Source organism: Dermacentor silvarum, chromosome 7 (genome assembly GCF_013339745.2).
Source record: "Dermacentor silvarum isolate Dsil-2018 chromosome 7, BIME_Dsil_1.4, whole genome shotgun sequence".
NCBI lineage: Eukaryota > Metazoa > Arthropoda > Arachnida > Ixodida > Ixodidae > Dermacentor > Dermacentor silvarum.
The window spans coordinates 107,384,418-107,403,589 of NC_051160.1; the positions used below are offsets into that span (position 1 = coordinate 107,384,418).

General features: G+C 51.3%; 1 protein-coding gene across 1 annotated transcript in view; it reads right to left on the reverse strand.

The window, feature by feature from the left end:
• LOC125946917 (uncharacterized) overlaps window positions 1–14,257 on the reverse strand; it is a 79,008-nt gene extending 64,751 nt beyond the window's left edge. Inside the window, exon 1 of the mRNA XM_049671106.1 lies at window positions 14,249–14,257. The gene's annotated coding sequence lies outside the window, so the exon portion shown is untranslated. The remainder of the gene's footprint in view (window positions 1–14,248) is intronic.
• Window positions 14,258–19,172: the final 4,915 nt, after the last annotated feature.

The window sequence follows — 19,172 nt, forward strand, 5'->3', positions numbered from 1 at the left end:
TGGCGCGTTCCGCAGCGCAAACGCGATAAGGGCGCTGGTGAGCCGTTTCAGCATCACCGGTGTGGATGGAGTGCTGAACAACTATTGTCTGGCCTAAAGGGCGATTTTCGCGATCAAAGGTATCGGAATACGACAGCAAGACCCGGCGAAGATCTGCTTGCGTATGCGAGAGGTCGGCTGATATCATTTTCTCGAAATTGGCACATAGCGACGAGGTAGCTGTGAGAGAGCCGCAAAGAATTCGAGGGCCGTCGACGGCTAACGCAGAAATCGCGCATTCCTGCAACGACGACACGGTAGCAAGCGCGATACCAGCAGGTAGCACGTGGGTAGAAAGACCAAAGTTCAAAAGCGGCAGGCAGGTATTGTTGTCGCGTACGGTAACCACAGTGTGTGGGAGAACGACAGAGTGCATCAGGACCACGTCGAGAATCGGGGAAACAACGTATTCACCATCGCACACAGGAGGAGAGGGACTTAATGGGACGTACGTGGAGGCTTGCGGTGGCAGGTGGAGGAACTCGACAGAACATAAGCGGCTGGGAGTGTCCGATAGTACGTGGGCGTCAAAAGGGAGTTCCAGTTGAAGGACACCTGTGAAGCAATCGATAAGGGCGGAGTGCGTCGAGGGAAAGTCTAGGCCGAGGATCACGTCGTGGGGACACTGCGCGAGCACGGCAAACAAACCAATGGTCTGATGTCCAGCAATGCACACTCGGGCGGTGCACATACCAAGAACGGCAGACGAGCTGCCATCAGCGACCCGTACTGTGCTCTGAATTGCGGGCGTAATCACTTTGTGGAGCTGAGTACGGAGAGCAGCGCTCATTATTGAAATCTGCGCTCCGGTGTCTATGAGGGCCGTCACGGTGACGTCGTCCACTTGAATGTCCAGAAGGTTTCGCTGCGTAGGTACGGTCAACAGAGGATTTGTATATCGGGTCACTGATGCAGCGTCACCTCCGGGAGCTGCACGGCTTAGTTTTCCGGAGCGTAGGTGCCAAGCCGTGCAGGGGACGATGATCGGTATGGTCGCGGCGATCGAGATCGACGGCCTTGTGGAGACGGTGAGCGGCTAAACCTGGAGTGTGGAATGGCAGCATCGGAAGCAACGGAAGCATGTGGATCAGAGCGAGGGGAAAACCGTCGAATGTTGCCTCCAGGACGACGCCTAGATCCAGTGCTCCAGTTTGAAGGCGACGACCAGCCACTGCGGCAGTGACGGGCAATGTGTCCAACACGAGAGCAGTTGAACTATTTAGGAGTCGGTCATCTGCCGTCCTCCAGTCAGCCGTGCTTCTGTAGCGCGAAGGGTAAATCTGGTTCTGGGTGACATTTGCAGGGGTACGTTCAGATGTACGGATGGAACAGACGGCCGATGATAATCCCATGTTCGCGAACTCCTGGCGGATGACTGCTTGTATGAGTGACACGGTGGGCAGGTTCGCTGACTGAACGTCTGGAAGAACGGCCGTAGGAGCTAGAGCTTCGAGTTCGCGGCGGACAATACTCGTTTAATCTTCTGACGCTGTAGCCAGTACAGGCGTCGGTGGGTCTTCGCATGATGATGTGGCCGCGGTGTTAGGTAGCCGAAGGAACTGGTGGGTGATGCGGCGACTCTTCGCTTCTTCAAAGCGCTGGCATTCCTTAACTATGGCGTCGACCGTCGTACAGTCCTTACACACCAGTAGATTAAACGCGTCGTCGGCTATTCCTTTCAAAATATGCTATATTTTGTCATCTTCGGCCATTTGTGCGTCCACTTTTTGACAAAGACCCAGTACGTCCTGTATTTACGAAATGTACGATTCAGTGGTCGTGTGGATATGAGATCCCAACTCGTTTTTAGCGGCCTGCTGTCGGCCAAATGATCTGCCGAACAACTCACGCAGCTTCACCTTACAAGCGTCCCAACTTGTAAGATATTCTTCATGCGTCCGGTACCAGACGCGTGCCGTTCCTTTCAGATAGAATATCGCGTTGGCTAACATAACCGTGGGGTCCCACCTGTTGCGGTTGCTGACGCGTTCGTACATGTCGATCCAGTCTTCAACATCCAAGCCATCTGTGCCAGAAAAGGTTCCCGGGTCTTGTGGGTGCAAAAGAATCATAGGAGCCGGGGGCTGCTGCACCGTCGGCACTTCGCTGGTCATCGCGGAGCAACCAAGACGGCGACCGCTTCGCAGTTCCGTGCTTGGTTGACGGAGCCGGCACGTTGACAGGTTTGCCCAGCACCTCCACCAAAGATGTTACGGGGATAACGTTTATTTAGCGAGTATTGCTATATCCACGGTGTAGACAAGCAGCGGCGACGGATGCAAGGCTGTCGCGCGCCTCTGGCCACTTCGTCGCCGTCGGCTTCGTCCGACCGACAGTAGCAGCCCCTTCACTGTCTCGTGGCAATATATATATATATATATATATATATATATATATATATATATATACTGTAAAGACGAAGTGAACTTGAGCGCGGACGCTCGCAAGGCGGGCGCTGTCTCTGTGTCTCCTTGATACCTTTACAATGGCGCAGTCTATAAAGAACCTGCCTACAGGGTTTTTCAGCGAACACTTCAATAAATTCTGAAAGGTTGCCTGCGACAGATAGCACAATTCTAGTTCTTGAGCTGGTCTACTCGAAGGGCGGACATTACTTGCACAAGAAATTGAAATGCATAATCGAATAATGACCCAAAATTCACTAATTAAGTTTTTAACTAATTACCTGATGGCTCATATTGCAATTTACAAATTGTAGCCGTGGAGTTCGCAAGGCGGATCCACTTGGGGCTAATTCTCGCGATGATACCAGTTTCGAGATATTGATTCCCGAACTTTGCGGAGAAATGCATTGGCGTTCCAGTTAGGTTCTGAACAAAACGTCGCTTTTTGCATTGAGGCACAAAATTAACTGGAACGCCAATGCATTTCTCCGCAAAGTTCGGGAATTATTATCTCGAAACTGGTGTCATCCTGAAAATTCGTTCCAAGTGGATCCGTCTTGCGAACTCCACGGCTACAATTTCTGAATTGCAATATGGGCCATCAGGTAATTAGTTAAAAACTGAATTAGTCAATTTTTGGTACGTAGTCGATTATGCATTTCAGTTTTTTGTGCAAGTAATGTCCGCCTCTTCGAGTAGACCAGCTCATTAACTAGAATTGGGCTATCCGCCATAGGCAACCTTAAATAAATTTTGAAAGTGTTCGCTGAAACACCCTGTATATATATATATATATATATATATATATTGTGAGACGTTGACCGATACGATGCCTTTATTTCCGAGCAGTCGCCCGAGTCAGAGACGAAGCACCGCACGAGACAAATGATGATGATGTGTCGTATGTACAGATGACGACGACGATATGCGCAAATAGCGCTCACACAAGATGATGTGTCGTATGTACAGATGACGACGACGATATGCGCAAAATGCGCTCACTCTAACTACCCCCCCCCCCTTCAGGAAAGCGGTCAGCAAGACCGCAAGCTAGAAAGGGTAGGTACGGCGCATGGAGGGTTTCAGGCCAGATACGCGAACGATTTCCGTAGTGCGGCGGCGGGCGTCAGTAGCTGAGCTGACAGGAGTGACGTGGTAGTTAACGGCCGAAGTTCGTTGAAAAACGGTCTAGGGGCCGAGATGTCTGTGGAGAAATTTTTCACAGAGCCCGGTGCGCGAACAGGTGTCCACAAAAGAACTTCGTCGCCTGGGCGGAACGGGAACGTTTGGGGACGGCGGGGGTCAGTAGCTGAGCTGACAGGAGTGACGCGGTAGTTAACGGCCGAAGTTCATTCAAAAACGGTGTAGGGGCCGAGATGTCTGTGGAGAAATTTTTCACATAGCCCCGGTGCGCGAACAGGTGTCCACAAAAGAACTTCGTCGCCTGGGCGGAACGAAGCAACGTGACTCGTCGCATCATAGCGAATTTTCCTTTTGTCCTGAATAGTAGCGGTGTTGGCACGGGCAATTTCACGGCACCGGGAGATGCGAGCGGCAAATTCTTCGGGAAGAGTCGCGGATGGAGCAGCAGGAGCTCAAAGGAGTGTAGTGTCCAAGACGAAAGACGGCGCACGACCGTACACAAGGAAGAAGGGAGTGTAATTGGTTGTACGCTGGACGCCAGTATTATACGCAAACGTCACAACAGGTAGGATGGTGTTCCAGTGGTGTGATCGGGTCGAACATACATTGACATCATGTCAGACAAAGTTCGATAAAAACGCTCCGTAAGACCATTTGTTTGTGGATGGTACGATGATGTGGTCTTATGGATGGTGTCCGAGGCTAGGAGGACTTCACGTAGGACATGCGATAGGAACGTCTTGCCACGGTCACTCAGGAGGACACGAGGTGCGCCGTGGCGCAAAACGATACTGTGCACGAAAAACTTGGCGACTTCAGAGGCAGTGCCAGAGCGAAGAGCAGCTGTCCCAGCGTACCGCGTGAGATGATCCACTGCGGTAACGATCCAGCGGTGACCAGCGGGCGTGAGTGGGAGGGGCCCGTACAAGTCTATGCTCACAATTTCGAAGGGAGTGGACGGGCATTGTAGAGGCTGCAGAGGACCGGCTGGAAGAGATGTCGAGCGTTTTCTGTGCTGCCATGACGCGCAGGATCCAACGTATTTGGCTACAGAGGTGGAAAGGCCCGGCCAGAAACAACGCGTTTTGATGTGGTCGTAGGTCTTATGAAAGCCCAAGTGGCCAGCCGTCGCGTCGTCGTGAAATGATTCTAATACTTGGAGTCGAAGTGAGTGAGGTATGACTGGTACCCATCGGTTACCGGAAGGATGATAGATTGATCGAAATAACGCTCCACCTTGAAGCTTAAAACGCGAAAGTTGTCGTCTTAAGCGACTGTTGGGGGGGGGGGGGGTCGTTCCAAGCCGGTAAGTCGGTCGGATCAGCGTACGGCAGTATGGGTCAGTACGTTGGAGTGAGACGAGGTCAGTAGACGGGAGACAGTCAACTGAGGCAACTGACTGTCCCGGGCTACTGGGCAGTGTGCTGAGACGTGTGGCTAGACAGTAACGTGCAGACCGAAGGTGAAGCATCGCCGTTTGGGGACAGCGGGCAGCGTGAGAAAGCGTCGGCATCTTGATGTTGTTTGCCGGATCTATACGTGACAGTGAAGTCATATTCCCGTAAGCGCACTACCCAACGGCCGAGGCGTCCAGACAAGTTTTTCAGGGACGACAACCAACAGAGAGCATGATGATCGGTCACAACTGTGAAATGGCGGCCGTAGAGATAGGGACGAAATTTTTGTATTGACCACACGATGGCGAGGCATTCCTGTTCTGTAATCGTGTAGTTGCGCTCAGCAGGAGAAAGAGCACGACTTGCATAAGCCACGACTTGCTCTTCGGACTTCTGATTCCGCTGCAGCAGGACAGCGCCAATTCCATGCCCACTGGCATCAGTGTGTGGAATAGTCGGGGCCGTTGCATCGAAATGACGGAGCACGGGCCCTGACGTGAGAACTCGTTTGAGGGTCCAGAAGGCGGCTTCACAGTCGTTCGACCACACAAAGGACGCGCTCGAAGTCAGAAGTTTGTGTAGAGGAGCGGCGATGGTGGCGAAGTCACGGACAAAGCGGCGGAAGTAGGACGCCAGTCCTAGAAAGCTGCGGAGTTCTTTAAGTGCGGTTGGTGGCGGAAATTAAAGTACTGCAGCGATTTTATCAGGATCAGGCTGGATGCCATGCTTACTGACGACGTGGCCCAATACTTTAATGCTTCGGCTTGCAAAGCGACACTTTTTAGTATTGAGTTGGAGACCAGCCTTTGCTAGACACGCGAGAACTTGGTCTAGACGTTGTAGCTGCTGGGAGAAACTCGACGAAAAGATGACAATGTCGTCCAAGTAAAAAAGGCAGGTCTTCCATTTTAAGCCACGGAGTACTGTATCTATCATACGTTCAAACGTAGCTGGTGCATTGCACAGTCCAAAAGGCATCACGTTAAATTCGAAAAGGCCATCAGGTGTAGCAAACGCAGTCTTTTCTTTATCTGGCTCATGCATGGGAATCTGCCAATATCCGGGGCGCAAGTCGAGGCTCGAGAAATACTCGGCACCTTGTCAGGTATCCAAAGCATCGTCAATACGAGGCATTGGACAAACATCCTTACGGGTAATTTTGTTTAGTGCCCTATAGTTGATGCAAAAGCGCACAGAACCATTCTTTTTTTTAACAAGCACAACAGGAGAAGACCAAGGGCTTGCTGAAGGCCTTATAATGTTTCGTGTCAGCATGTCGTTCACTTGTTCTTCTATAACTTTTCGCTCCGAAGTTGACACACGGTACGGGCGACGGCGAATGACGCGAGAGCCGTCTGTTTCAATTCGATGAGTAGTTACAGTGGTCTGACCCAGGCCTCGCGAAGAAACGTCAAAACAAGATTCATGCTTCATTAAAATGGTGAGGAGTGCATTGGTCTGGGCCGGATTGAGATCTGCACTCAAGGTGGCCTTAATAGCACTAGTGTGGCCTCTGCGGGCGTGCAATGCGTGGAAGATGTGGCAGGCGAAACACTGACGACACATACCGGCGCAACATCGGCGAGCTTGGCGACAGTAGACCCTTTCGGCAGTAGTAGTGGCTCAGGAGTCGTATTAAAGGCTGTGAGGCTGGCATAGCCACTCTAGAACCGGACCAAGCAAGAAACGATCGCGAGTCCTCGAGAAATGCAACGCTGAGAAGGTACAACCACTGCGTCTCCGTCGACAATGTCTGTTGACCCCACGGTAAGAATACGTTCTTCGTCTGGTGGGATAAGAAAATACGCTGCTGCAATAAGGTTGGGACAGGGGGAATCGAAAACTGGATAAGTCTCGGTGTCGCTGATGTGATTCCTTGGGTCGCCGCACGAAATTACTGCAGAAGCAGCGGACAGGAAGTCCCATCCTAATATAATCTGATGAGCGCACGTCGAAAGCACCGCAAGTTGCACATGATGATGAATACCGTCTATGAGAACGCTAGCTGTGCGCTGTCCGGCAGGAAAGATGGGAACGTCATTGGCACCACATAGGACCGGACCAACATACGGCGTTTGCACTTTTCGCAGACGAAAGCACAGTTCACGATGTATAACAGAAATAGCGGCTCCAGTATCTACACGGGCGTCGACAGAAACACCTTCCACACAAACCGAGAGCAAATTGGCGGGGCGAGCAGGAGGACTTAGGAGAGTCCGACACGATGCAGTTTCTCCTCCAAAAACTGCAGCCTCTAGTTTTCCGATCGGGTGTCCACAACATGGGAAGCCGCGCGCAAGGGCAATGAGGAACGGCGGTAAGGTGAAGGAGAGCGACGCCGGTGCGAGCGGGATGCTCGAGCCATGTCCTGGGAAGGTGAAGGAGAGCGACAAGAGGAGGTTGTGTACGGTCCGGGAACGTAGGAATCTGGCCCTGGTGTCCTGTCTCGCTCAAAGTTGGCGTAGCCTCGCCTTTCACCTGTGTGACGCCCGGGAACGTAGTAATCAAACCTAGGTGCGCTGTCTCGCTCAAAGGTAGCATAGCCCCGCCTTTCATTCTGCTGACGCCGACGGCAGTAGCGAGAAATGTGGCCGCGAATACCGCAGCAGAAACAAACCGGGCGCGACGACCGCCACGGAGAGTAGTACGGCTGTGCAGGAGTATTCGCTGCCAGCGAAGCTAGGGGGTCGCGGTAAGCTTCAGCAGGTGGAAACTGAACGGTCGAGGGAGGCCGGGAGGCAATTTCGGCATAACTTGGTGGACGAAATGGTCCAGTAGACTTTTCCATTTGAGCGTTTGTCATCGACGCCAGTTCGTCCTTGATAATATCACGCAGTCCAGTAGGAGCGGCGCGAACGGTCGCTAGCGTCGCAGGTCCAGAAAGGTGTCCGTGAAGTTCCTCACTGATGAGAGTGCGTATCAGGGCTCGCAACTCAGCATCACCGTTGAGACGATGGTCGCAAGAGGCGCGTGGCAGGCGAATAGACTGGAGCGTGTCTAAACGTTGGCATGCTGTGATAATATCACCAACGCAGTTTGGGCTCTGCATGACGAGAGCATTAAAGGCGACTGTGTTGATGCCCTTCAGTATGTGGCGAACGCGGTCAGCTTCCGCCATGTCACTCTGAGCGCGGTGGCAGAGAGCGAGGACGTCCTCAATGTAGGATGTATAGGACTCGTGCTGTTCTTGTACGCGCGTTGCCAGCCTCTGTTTCGCGATTTCGGAGCGTCCAGACGACATGCCGAACATCTGGCGAAATTGCTGGGTGAACAATGGCCAGTCCGAAAAGTCACTTTCGTGGTTAAAAAACCACGTCTTCGCAACTTCGGTTAGGTTAAAGGAGACATACCGCAATTTGTGCATGTCGTCCCAATGGTTTGGCGTCGCTGGCTCTGTTGTAGTGATCGAGCCAATTGTCCACGTCGTCGCCGTGGAGGCCGGCAAAGACGGTAGGATCGCGGTGTGTGGTGTTCACCGTCCAGGTAGGCCCAGCTGGCTGAACAGAGGTGGTAGCAGCACTGGTGGATGGGTTGGTTTCTGCCATCACCCTGGTAGGCGAGAGCAAACGACGACCGGACCGGAGCTCCAGGGGAATCGGGAAAGTAACAGGACGTGGGAATCGAAGCACGCTCCACCACTTGTGAGACGTTGACCGATACGATGCCTTTATTTCCGAGCATTCGCCCGAGTCAGAGACGAAGCACCGCACGAGACAAAAGATGATGATGAGTCGTATGTACAGATGACGACGACGATATGCACAAATAGCGCTCACACAAGATGAGTCGTTTGTACAGATGACGACGACGATATGCGCAAAATGCGCTCACACTATATATATATATATATATATATATATATATATATATATTATCACGGGATGTTCTCGCAAGTCCACAGGGCGTCTGACTGAAGTACAAGAAGACGGAGCAGTCTCAGCTGGACACCGATCGAGCGCGCACTCCTAGTTCGTCGACTTCCTCTTTCACACTTCACCGTTCCGGCACCGATAATCTCCAGTACAATATATATATATATATATATATATATATATATATATATATACTCCACTGCGTTTTCGGCGGTACCACTGTATGGTGGACACTCAGACCTGGAAGCATTCTGTCGCATTAAAAAAACATGTGCTTCACAAATTAGTTCATTCATTATTACGAAAAAAATGTTGCTTCATTTTTGGGCCAGATGCGTTTCGTTACGTTGAGAACAAACCATGCAATTTTTTTAGAAGTCCGTGCAATATTTAAAAAATCCACGCAGAAACTGCTCTGAGAGTTCTCTATGTATGCATCAGCATTGTGCCACTTGCCATTTGCCATTTGGGACTTGCCATTTGCCACGGGTCATTATGAACGTTATGAAACTTGATCCGACCAGTATAAACGACAGCGCTGCGGCCGCACAAACTGCTGCAAGGTGAATTGATGACGCAAGGAAACTACTGCAGGTGGAGGCGCCAGGTGCGCTGATGACGTTTCGATCATCATAAGCCGTTATCGCTCTTTAGCCCCTTGTCCATCCACGTCGAACGATTATGAACCGTGCTCAACCGTACCCCGGCGGCGGCTGCGTATAGACGGTAGCGCCGGCCCTATCTTGAAAGTGATCTGCGATGGGTACAGAGTGTGACGAGTGCTGATAGCTTCGTATGCGCTGCGTTCTCGCCGCTTAGTTCGCGTTGAAACGAGACGCAGCTCGAAGGTCACTTTGTTCACTGCTGCGGGCCTTATCTTGAAAGCCGTTGTCTTACGTGACAGACGGAAGTCCAGGGGCGGAATCTTATAAAGGTTCCGAAAGCAAACCGGTTCGCTTGCCCTCAAGTGATTGGTCGGAATTGTGGTTGCGTCAGCGGCCGTCAGATACAGCGCCGGGGCGGTGGCGCAAATTTGGAGCACGTCACGCATCTGTCAATCATTTCAAAGCGAACCCGTCGTCGGACATGTGTCGAACCGGCGAATAGGTAGTCCGCTTTGGGTTGCGTTGCTGTGGCTTGGCTGTTTACTTGCGACCTTGGCCGCGCAGGCCGTGCCACCTCGGAGACTCGCGGGCGGTGCGCGCGCGTTCATATTCTCTAAGGTACGACTACATACACATGAAAACATGGCGGCGCCCCTCATTGTTTGCCTCGGGTTGCTCTCCCGGGGTTGCTAACCCGGACGCGTCTTCAGAGCTGACAGATGAGGAGTTTCGGCGTCATTACCGTCTGTCAAAGGGAACCGTCCGATGGCTGTGCGACGTCATCAAAGAATAAAGAACCAACTTTCAAAATTTCCGCCCAACTGATGGTGATGTGGCTATTTCCTTTGATTCGAGTGGTTACAATTTTCAACGCGTGGATTACCGCCTGGCGACGAACATTTAAACAAATGGCAATATTATATTGCGTAATGTACAATAAAGGAATATGTCAACACGCTACGATACTTGAAAACTTTCAGGGCAATATTTAAATAATAGTTCATATTCATTGAACAAGAAGAAACATTCCGCAATTTCTCGATTACATCGTCATTGACGTACACTTCAGAGGCTGCACCCTCTCGTTTATTGGTCGCGTCCGGCTTGGTCGCGTTCTACCTCCGGCTTGGGAGTGGCCCATTTAGTGATGTGAGCGGCGAAGCGAACCGGTTCGCATTCGGAACCGTTCTAAGATTCCGCCCCAGGACTGTTGTCAGGAGTGGGCATAAAAAAAGCGCCAGGAACGCGCTTCGAATGTCGTTGTCCATGGAAACCGACGCGCCCTGTACTCGGCAGGTAGCGCCATTCGGGCTAGCCAAGCGGCCGCGAAACAAATACGGCCGTCCCGTTCGCCGCCATTGCAGCCCGCCTGGCGCGGGAGGCCACGAAACCGACGCGCCCTGTCCTCGGCAGGTAGCGCCATTCGGGCTAGCCAAGCGGCCGCGAAACAAATACGGCCGTCCCGTTCGCCGCCATTGCAGCCCGCCTGGCGCGGGAGGCCACGAAACCGACGCGCCCTGTCCTCGGCAGGTAGCGCCATTCGGGCTAGCCAAGCGGCCGCGAAACAAATACGGCCGTCCCGTTCGCCGCCATTGCAGCCCGCCTGGCGCGGGAGGCCACGAAACCGACGCGCCCTGTCCTCGGCAGGTAGCGCCATTCGGGCTAGCCAAGCGGCCGCGAAACAAATACGGCCGTCCCGTTCGCCGCCATTGCAGCCCGCCTGGCGCGGGAGGCCACGAAACCGACGCGCCCTGTCCTCGGCAGGTAGCGCCATTCGGGCTAGCCAAGCGGCCGCGAAACAAATACGGCCGTCCCGTTCGCCGCCATTGCAGCCCGCCTGGCGCGGGAGGCCACGAAACCGACGCGCCCTGTCCTCGGCAGGTAGCGCCATTCGGGCTAGCCAAGCGGCCGCGAAACAAATACGGCCGTCCCGTTCGCCGCCATTGCAGCCCGCCTGGCGCGGGAGGCCACGAAACCGACGCGCCCTGTCCTCGGCAGGTAGCGCCATTCGGGCTAGCCAAGCGGCCGCGAAACAAATACGGCCGTTCCGTTCGCCGCCATTGCAGCCCGCCTGGCGCGGGAGGCCACGAAACCGACGCGCCCTGTCCTCGGCAGGTAGCGCCATTCGGGCTAGCCAAGCGGCCGCGAAACAAATACGGCCGTCCCGTTCGCCGCCATTGCAGCCCGCCTGGCGCGGGAGGCCACGAAACCGACGCGCCCTGTCCTCGGCAGGTAGCGCCATTCGGGCTAGCCAAGCGGCCGCGAAACAAATACGGCCGTCCCGTTCGCCGCCATTGCAGCCCGCCTGGCGCGGGAGGCCACGAAACCGACGCGCCCTGTCCTCGGCAGGTAGCGCCATTCGGGCTAGCCAAGCGGCCGCGAAACAAATACGGCCGTCCCGTTCGCCGCCATTGCAGCCCGCCTGGCGCGGGAGGCCACGAAACCGACGCGCCCTGTCCTCGGCAGGTAGCGCCATTCGGGCTAGCCAAGCGGCCGCGAAACAAATACGGCCGTCCCGTTCGCCGCCATTGCAGCCCGCCTGGCGCGGGAGGCCACGAAACCGACGCGCCCTGTCCTCGGCAGGTAGCGCCATTCGGGCTAGCCAAGCGGCCGCGAAACAAATACGGCCGTCCCGTTCGCCACCATTGCAGCCACAACTTTTTTTTTATTATTATTCAGCGGCCGTGGCTTATCAGAGACAGCAGTGCGTCCTTCCCGCGCGCCCCTGTGGAAGGTACTTTCGCGCTGTCCAGCCGATGCTGGGATCGGCGGCCGCTGACTTCACCAAGGACCCCGCGAACGCTTCGTTTGCTCTAAATACAGCTGAGAGCGCTGCAATACCACAATGCATGAGCGCTCTCACGTGTTTCTTTTTCATATTTAGCGGGGTTTCAATAAAGTACCACACAGCAAGTATGTTGCCACAGAAAACTGGATCGCTTGTTTCTGAACACCATCTATAATGTCGCGAAACACATTTGGCCTAAAATGAGTTATGTTATTTTAATAATTCATCGTAATATAATACCTACTTGAAATAATAATCTAATTTCATGATATAAAGCCCCTATATATAAAAAGTAGCACCATTCTGAGATCTTGCCGCCACCGCGCTCACCCCGGCGTTTCCTCCTCGCCGCCTCCTGTCGCCCCAGTCTCCTCCGCTCCTCCATTGGCCAATCCGTGTCACGTGGAAGCACGCGTTGCGCTTTTGTATATTTTCTTTCTTTCCAGCGCGCTCCGACCGCCATCCTCAGGCCTGTGTGACGAAAGTGCTGTACGCACAAACGGATCAAACGTGTTAGGAAAAGAACTTCGTTGTGATGGCCTGCTGCTGCTCCTTAAGTTGCCGCAACCGACAAGGCGAGGGCAAATAGCTTTTTTTTTTTTTTGCCATCCGGCGTGCGCAAACGCTTTCTGCACACTTGGTATTTGTGCCGTCTCGCATTGTCGCGTTGCTACTTCCAAAACTGCATTATTAAGGCCAGTTACTGACTGACGAAGCAAAATCGCGCTTCAAAAACTGCTCCTCAGGGCGCGATTGAAGTTTTCCGCGGATTTCCACTGGCAGCGCGTTAGGGAAGTCGTCTGCCAAGGCAGGCCCGACGTAGGTGGCGCCACTGTCGATATCGCGCCTCGATCTCACTGGCCACGCCGAGCGCGACAGCGGAACGGAGGAGGAGGGAAGTGGTTGGCGCTACTTTTTATATATAGGGGTTTCATAATGGTACAGTGAGGAACGCCACATGACGGTAGACAAAATGTCGTTTTTCCTGTGGTAGCCTCAAAACATGGATAGTACCCACGAGGGGGAGTGACCGACACTGGATTCATCAAAAATTATACCCAACCCACTATCATAAGGGGTTAAGGGAAACTATAAAAAAAGCATTAGATAGGTAATGTCGAGACTATCCTCCAGGCCCGGGACTTTAGGGGAATAGGGACTAACCTCTACGCCCATCCGTTCCCCTTTCGAACCCGGCATGCACTTTTCAATAATGAAGTTTTATCTCCCTCCCTCTCTCTAACGCTTTCAAAAGGCGAAATGCCATTAAAGTTTTCGGTGCACGTTAACAGGTACATCAATAGCACATTGCCTAGCGTGCTGACAGCGCGCGGATGAAAAACCCTCGAGTGGCGAAAGCTGGTGGCAGACAAACGAAGAGGCTGCTGAATATTACACTCGCGTGGCGCATCCAAGAAAGTGAGTTGAGAAAGACGCGTGGCTGGTGGACCGGATGTGGCTCTTGGAATGTTTGGCTTGCCATCATTAGAAGACTGAGCACTCTGCTTCAAATTATCCTACAGACAGGGGTCTTCCTGCATTATTTTCACGTCGGCCAGGAAAGGATGATAAGAAATAAGCGTTGACAACGGCTAGGGAAAGCGCCTTTGTAACCTGATGCTTCCTCGGGGAGAGTCATCTGCTGCCATACATTCGTGGAACGCACCAAAAACAATCAGACATGTCGCCAGTAGCAGAGCACGAGAATCATTAGTGAGGTGAACCAGCAACTGCAGTGTGAATAGTTCAGCCTTTTGGCACGTCAAGCCCTCTACAGTCCGTGAGAAACGACAAAGTTGGAACTGTCGACGCACAACGTCGTGTTGGAAACATTGATGACGTTTTATACACACACACACACACACACACACACACACACACACACACACGTATATATATATATATATATATATGTAAGTCTAAGTTTAGAATATATATATATATATATATATATATATATAAATGTGATGTGACTTTCGCAAAGTAATCTTGCACTTACTTGGAGAAGTTTCCGCTTCGTTTCTGCAAAATGCAAAACAGTAAAGAACTATTAGGTCTGTTCATATTTTATACACATCACAAACAACCAATCATAGCAGCACACACACAGAATCATGAGTATCGCCCCGTGTACTTGTCTATCTTTCACCGGTGACCGCTTTTCATCGGCTACCAAATGTTAACCGTTATCGCTCGGCGCAGGACGCGCCTGTATGTATCGGAAGTTTCTCGAACGTTATAGATGCTTCTATCCGTTGTCTGTGGTCACCGACGCTTATGTAATCTGATTGTAGGAGCGACGCGAATTGTCTAGTACTTTCTGGAAGCCACGCGGGCACCAGGGATTACTCTGGAACCTTCGAGGACTCGTGTCTAAAAGCCGACGCGCTTCGCCGCTGATCAGATTTTGACGATCGCCGACTGTGTTCGCCTATATCGCTGCACTTCAAGTGTAGCTTGCTTTTGTGGGCAAAGGTTTGCCCAATAAAGAACTAGTTTCGTCATACGAGTTTTACGACTGTTTTCTTCACTATCACTACTACGTGACAGTATGGTATATATGACCACATGTTAGAACACAATTAAGTACAATGCAGCAGCTCCTTCGCCCTCAACAAGGAAATGTACGAGTAGAATTCGACCTTATAAACGTAGCGAGCATGGCATTCGAATGATATATCTACTCCTTGTGTGTAGGTAAGGGTATTCAGAAGCAAATTGTCAATTCATAGCTACATCAGCTTCTTTTTAATAAAGGGGCCCAGGCAATCCACCCCCTATGAGAGACATGCAAGTAAATTGTTCCGCAAAAAATTGGCTACCTGTGGCTTTTTATTGTCTACTACGAGAACGCACATGATCTCTTTTCGCAACTCAGTCCTGTCAAAATGCATCTATATGAATCTATTAGACGCCGTGGCCACAGAGACGCAGTTGCACGTCGTAATTACTTTGATGGAAACAGTATTCTTGTTATCTTTCTCTCATTTCGACCCCCTAAATGTTCCTGCGCAATTTAAGCGTTATGGTAATGTAGCATGCATACCAGCACTGTTTAAGATAGCTAAAACTTTATAAAAGACAAATGTATTTTCTTTTTAATTAGCTGGCTTGTCAAACACGGGGTTCCTATGTTGAGATAATGCATTATTTCTACATGCCTTACAAGTAATACGGTTCTTAGGTAAATCTGCACAGAACCAATCACTCTGGTGTTTTCTAAAAGTAGGTCTCTTCTAGAGTACTTTAATTTGTACGAAAAGTTTGTCACATCAGCGAACTTTCTGTAATAATATTTGACAAAGCTAGTAAATATATTTATAGTTTGAAATTAATAGTAATAATGTCATACTCTTTTCTTTCCCTTCCTTTGTGTCTCTCCAAGTAAATCCACTGAAATAGAAGAAATAGTTGGTTCGCAGTACGGTACAGGACATAAATATCATCAATAACAAGCCATGGTGGAAGAACACATTTGCTGCGTATATGACGAATAATTTTGTACGGATAGTTGAATCAACGATTGTTCCAAGAAGTGCATTCTAAAACACACGGTCGAGCATTTCTGCAATGATGAAGAATTCAGTGTGTCCCAGCTTAAGTGCTATATTTAATTTGTATTGTGAACGCCTCTCCAAAAAAGACCACTACAACAATATTACCTCTACGATCAAGGATATCAGACGGTCCTGATGGCTGATTATTTGTTGCTTTAAAACGAATGCACGCAGTGGTGCCACCTTTTAGTGTATCGAGCTTGAACTGATCCGGATAGTTACATTATTTTCCGACCCGGAAATTAATAAATAAAAGAAATGCTACTAATATGACGAATAATTGTTATTATTACGATTATGTTATATGGGCTTTCGTAGCATGAAGAAAACTGAAGAAGAGGTTTAGAACAAACGCAGTGAAGGCTCGCGCCAGAGCCATCGTAGCGGTTGGATGAATAAACCGCATCCGGCAGACGTCAGTCTCTGTCTCCAACATAAATTATGGTGCCGTGGGATAAATATACGCTCCAAATCGCGGTATTAGTGATGGAGAAATTTTCCCGAACGAGCGGGCTGAAGTGCGCGGCCGAAAAATCCGAGGTCATCCGGATACACGCGAAAGGCTACAAATCCAGAGGATCGATTAACTTTGTGGTTGAGGGCCAAATGGTCCGAGAGGTACCTACGATGTGAGTCCTGGGTTTGTGGCTTCAGAACGACGGGAGAGCAGCACAGAAGCTCAAAACCATCAAATCCGCAACCCACAACATAGCCCAAATGATGACGTATACAAAGGCGGGAATGCGAGAAATCGATACCCTAAGGCTCGTACAGGCCTTAGTGATTAGTCAAATCACATATGGCTTGCCCTACCAAATCCTGAACAGGGAAGAGGAAAGGCAGGCCAACACGATAATTCGAACAGCTTTCAAGGCGGCTCTGGGCCTGCCTAAATCTACCTCCACGGAGCGCATGCTAGCTTTGGGAGTATACAATACTTTCCACGAACTGAGGCAGGTCACTCTGATGCGACAGAGGGAGCGCCTCAGCTTCACAAAAACTGGCAGGGCAGTATTGGCACAACTTAATATCCCAGCTTACCCGATTTATCTCACCGAACAGGCCGTACCTCTACCTCCTTCGGTGAGACCCAAAATTACAGTAGCTCCAATTCCCAAGGATATGCATCCCGAGTACAACAAGGAAAGGCGCAAAGCGCGCGCACAACATATTCAATCGATGTACCGCAATAACGCTAGGTACAATACGTACTACACGGACGCAGCTGCGTATGCAGAGGCTACCGGGCAACGCTACCAAAGGAGGTACGCCCTGGCAGTCGTGAACGCGATCAGCCAGCAGCAAATTACCGCGTCGACCACGGCGGGCTCCCCCTCCTCGGTCGAAATGTTAGCAGTGGCGATCGCGCTCGCTCACGCGGAGCGTTCGGAAAGGGACTCAGTCGTGGTCACTGACTCCCGGGAGACCTGTTGCATGTTTCTCAAGGGGCACGTGACTGCGGCTACCCTCACGATAATCCCCAAATCGTTCTTCCACCGCCATCGCCTACTCTTGTGCCCGAGACATGCGGGGGTACAGGGGAACGAACAGGCTAACGCGTTAGCTCGAGCATCTACTAAACGAGCGATGGCGTCCTCTTCGAACCCATACCCCTCACAGTATCCCTCAAAAAATCCCATCAATTTAAATGTCAAAGACATCCTTGCTGATCAGCGCGGAGTTCGCAGAAAATACCCGCCGCCTCACCCACAACATAGCAGGGAAGAGGCCGTCGATTGGCGCAAAATACAGACTGGGGTATTCCCCCATCTAAAACAGCTAAACGCCATGTATCCCACCCGCTATAGGGCCACGTACCCTTGGTGCGGTGGCATACCTAGACTATTACATGTAACCTGGGAGTGTACAAAGCACCCTCATAGACCAACTAATATTACCACAATGGAGCAGTGGCAGGCACAGCTAGCCCGTTTCGACTTGGCAGGAGAAAAGTCCTTAATTAGCCAGGTCAGGCAGGCGGCAGCGGCCAGTGGGGCCCTGGACTGAGGTTCTCCGACCACTGCTACTTAAAATATTTTCCAGCCAAATAAAGTTTCTATATATGCATTATTTTCCGACCTGGAAATATTAAATAAAACAAATACTTCTAATATGACTAATAATAATTAATTGTTGTTATTATGATTATGTTTTATGGGATTTCATAACATGAAGAAAACTGAAGAAGAGGTTTAGAACGAACGCGGTGATGGCTAGTGCCAGCGCCATCGTAGCAGTTGGATGAATAAACCGCATCCGATGGTCGTCAGTCTCTGTCTCCAACATAAATTATGGTGGCGTCAAACGCGGGAGAAGACTGGCGTGCTAAACCGACCATGGACCTAATACGCCGTCAGCGCGACGCCATTCAAGCGCCTCTGCCCGCGTCATCGCCCCGCAACCGAAGCCTTGCAAGAAACCGCACCGATGCATACCAACTTCCAAGTGCCCCTGAACGAACTTGTCGACAAAGACCATGGGCTCACTGAAATCAACGCCAAAATAGAAGAGCTCGTGATCGACGACGAGGAAATTGAAGCTGAATTCACCGAGGCCCTCGAATACCACCACCGATTTCTTCGCTAATCCCCCATCGTGGGTAGAAACCACATGCGTGATAGGCTACAACAACAACAACACGAGATGATCCGCCACGCCAGCAGCAGGGTTAATTTCCGCATGAATTCCCCCGCTGTAATTGGATGGCTACCGACTCTCGCCAGCCCATGGCGAACACAGGAGGCAGTAGACGCAGGCGGCCGACACGCTAACCAACCGAGTGTAAGCGCGAACGCCGCAGCGTCGACGCAGTACGTACAACCGAAGCATTACAACCAAAACTCAAGTCCGAAGGAACAGAACAGCGTCCGCTGTTCCTGGAGAATTACAACACCAATCATCGACACAAGGTCGCCTATCACGACCAGAATCGAGGAGAAGTTGGAGGTAATCGAAAAAGAAATGCGCAAGCCGTTCAGCCTCGAGAAAAGTGATCAAAAACCAAACAGCCAACTGAATCGCCATCGCTCTTAATACTCTCACGACTGCCACCGACCATCACCGGCGAAGCAAAGTTCGGAATCGCAGCCGCGTGTACAATTTGTGCTGCTTACCACAGCATGCCTATACCGTCATCGAACTTAAAAGCTCGACGATGTTGTCGACATTGAGGACATTTCCGCGCCGCCTCTGACACGGAAGATGGGCCGTGTCGTTAAGGCGGTTCAAGGAACAGACCACATCGCGCAGACCTTCGTGATACTACTTTCGAACGGCCAGCAAGTCCGACGTGCTATACACCGGCTTTACCTCCTGGAGGCGCATACGAGCAACGCAGCCGCGGGAGTGCGAAGAAAGCTGAAGAAG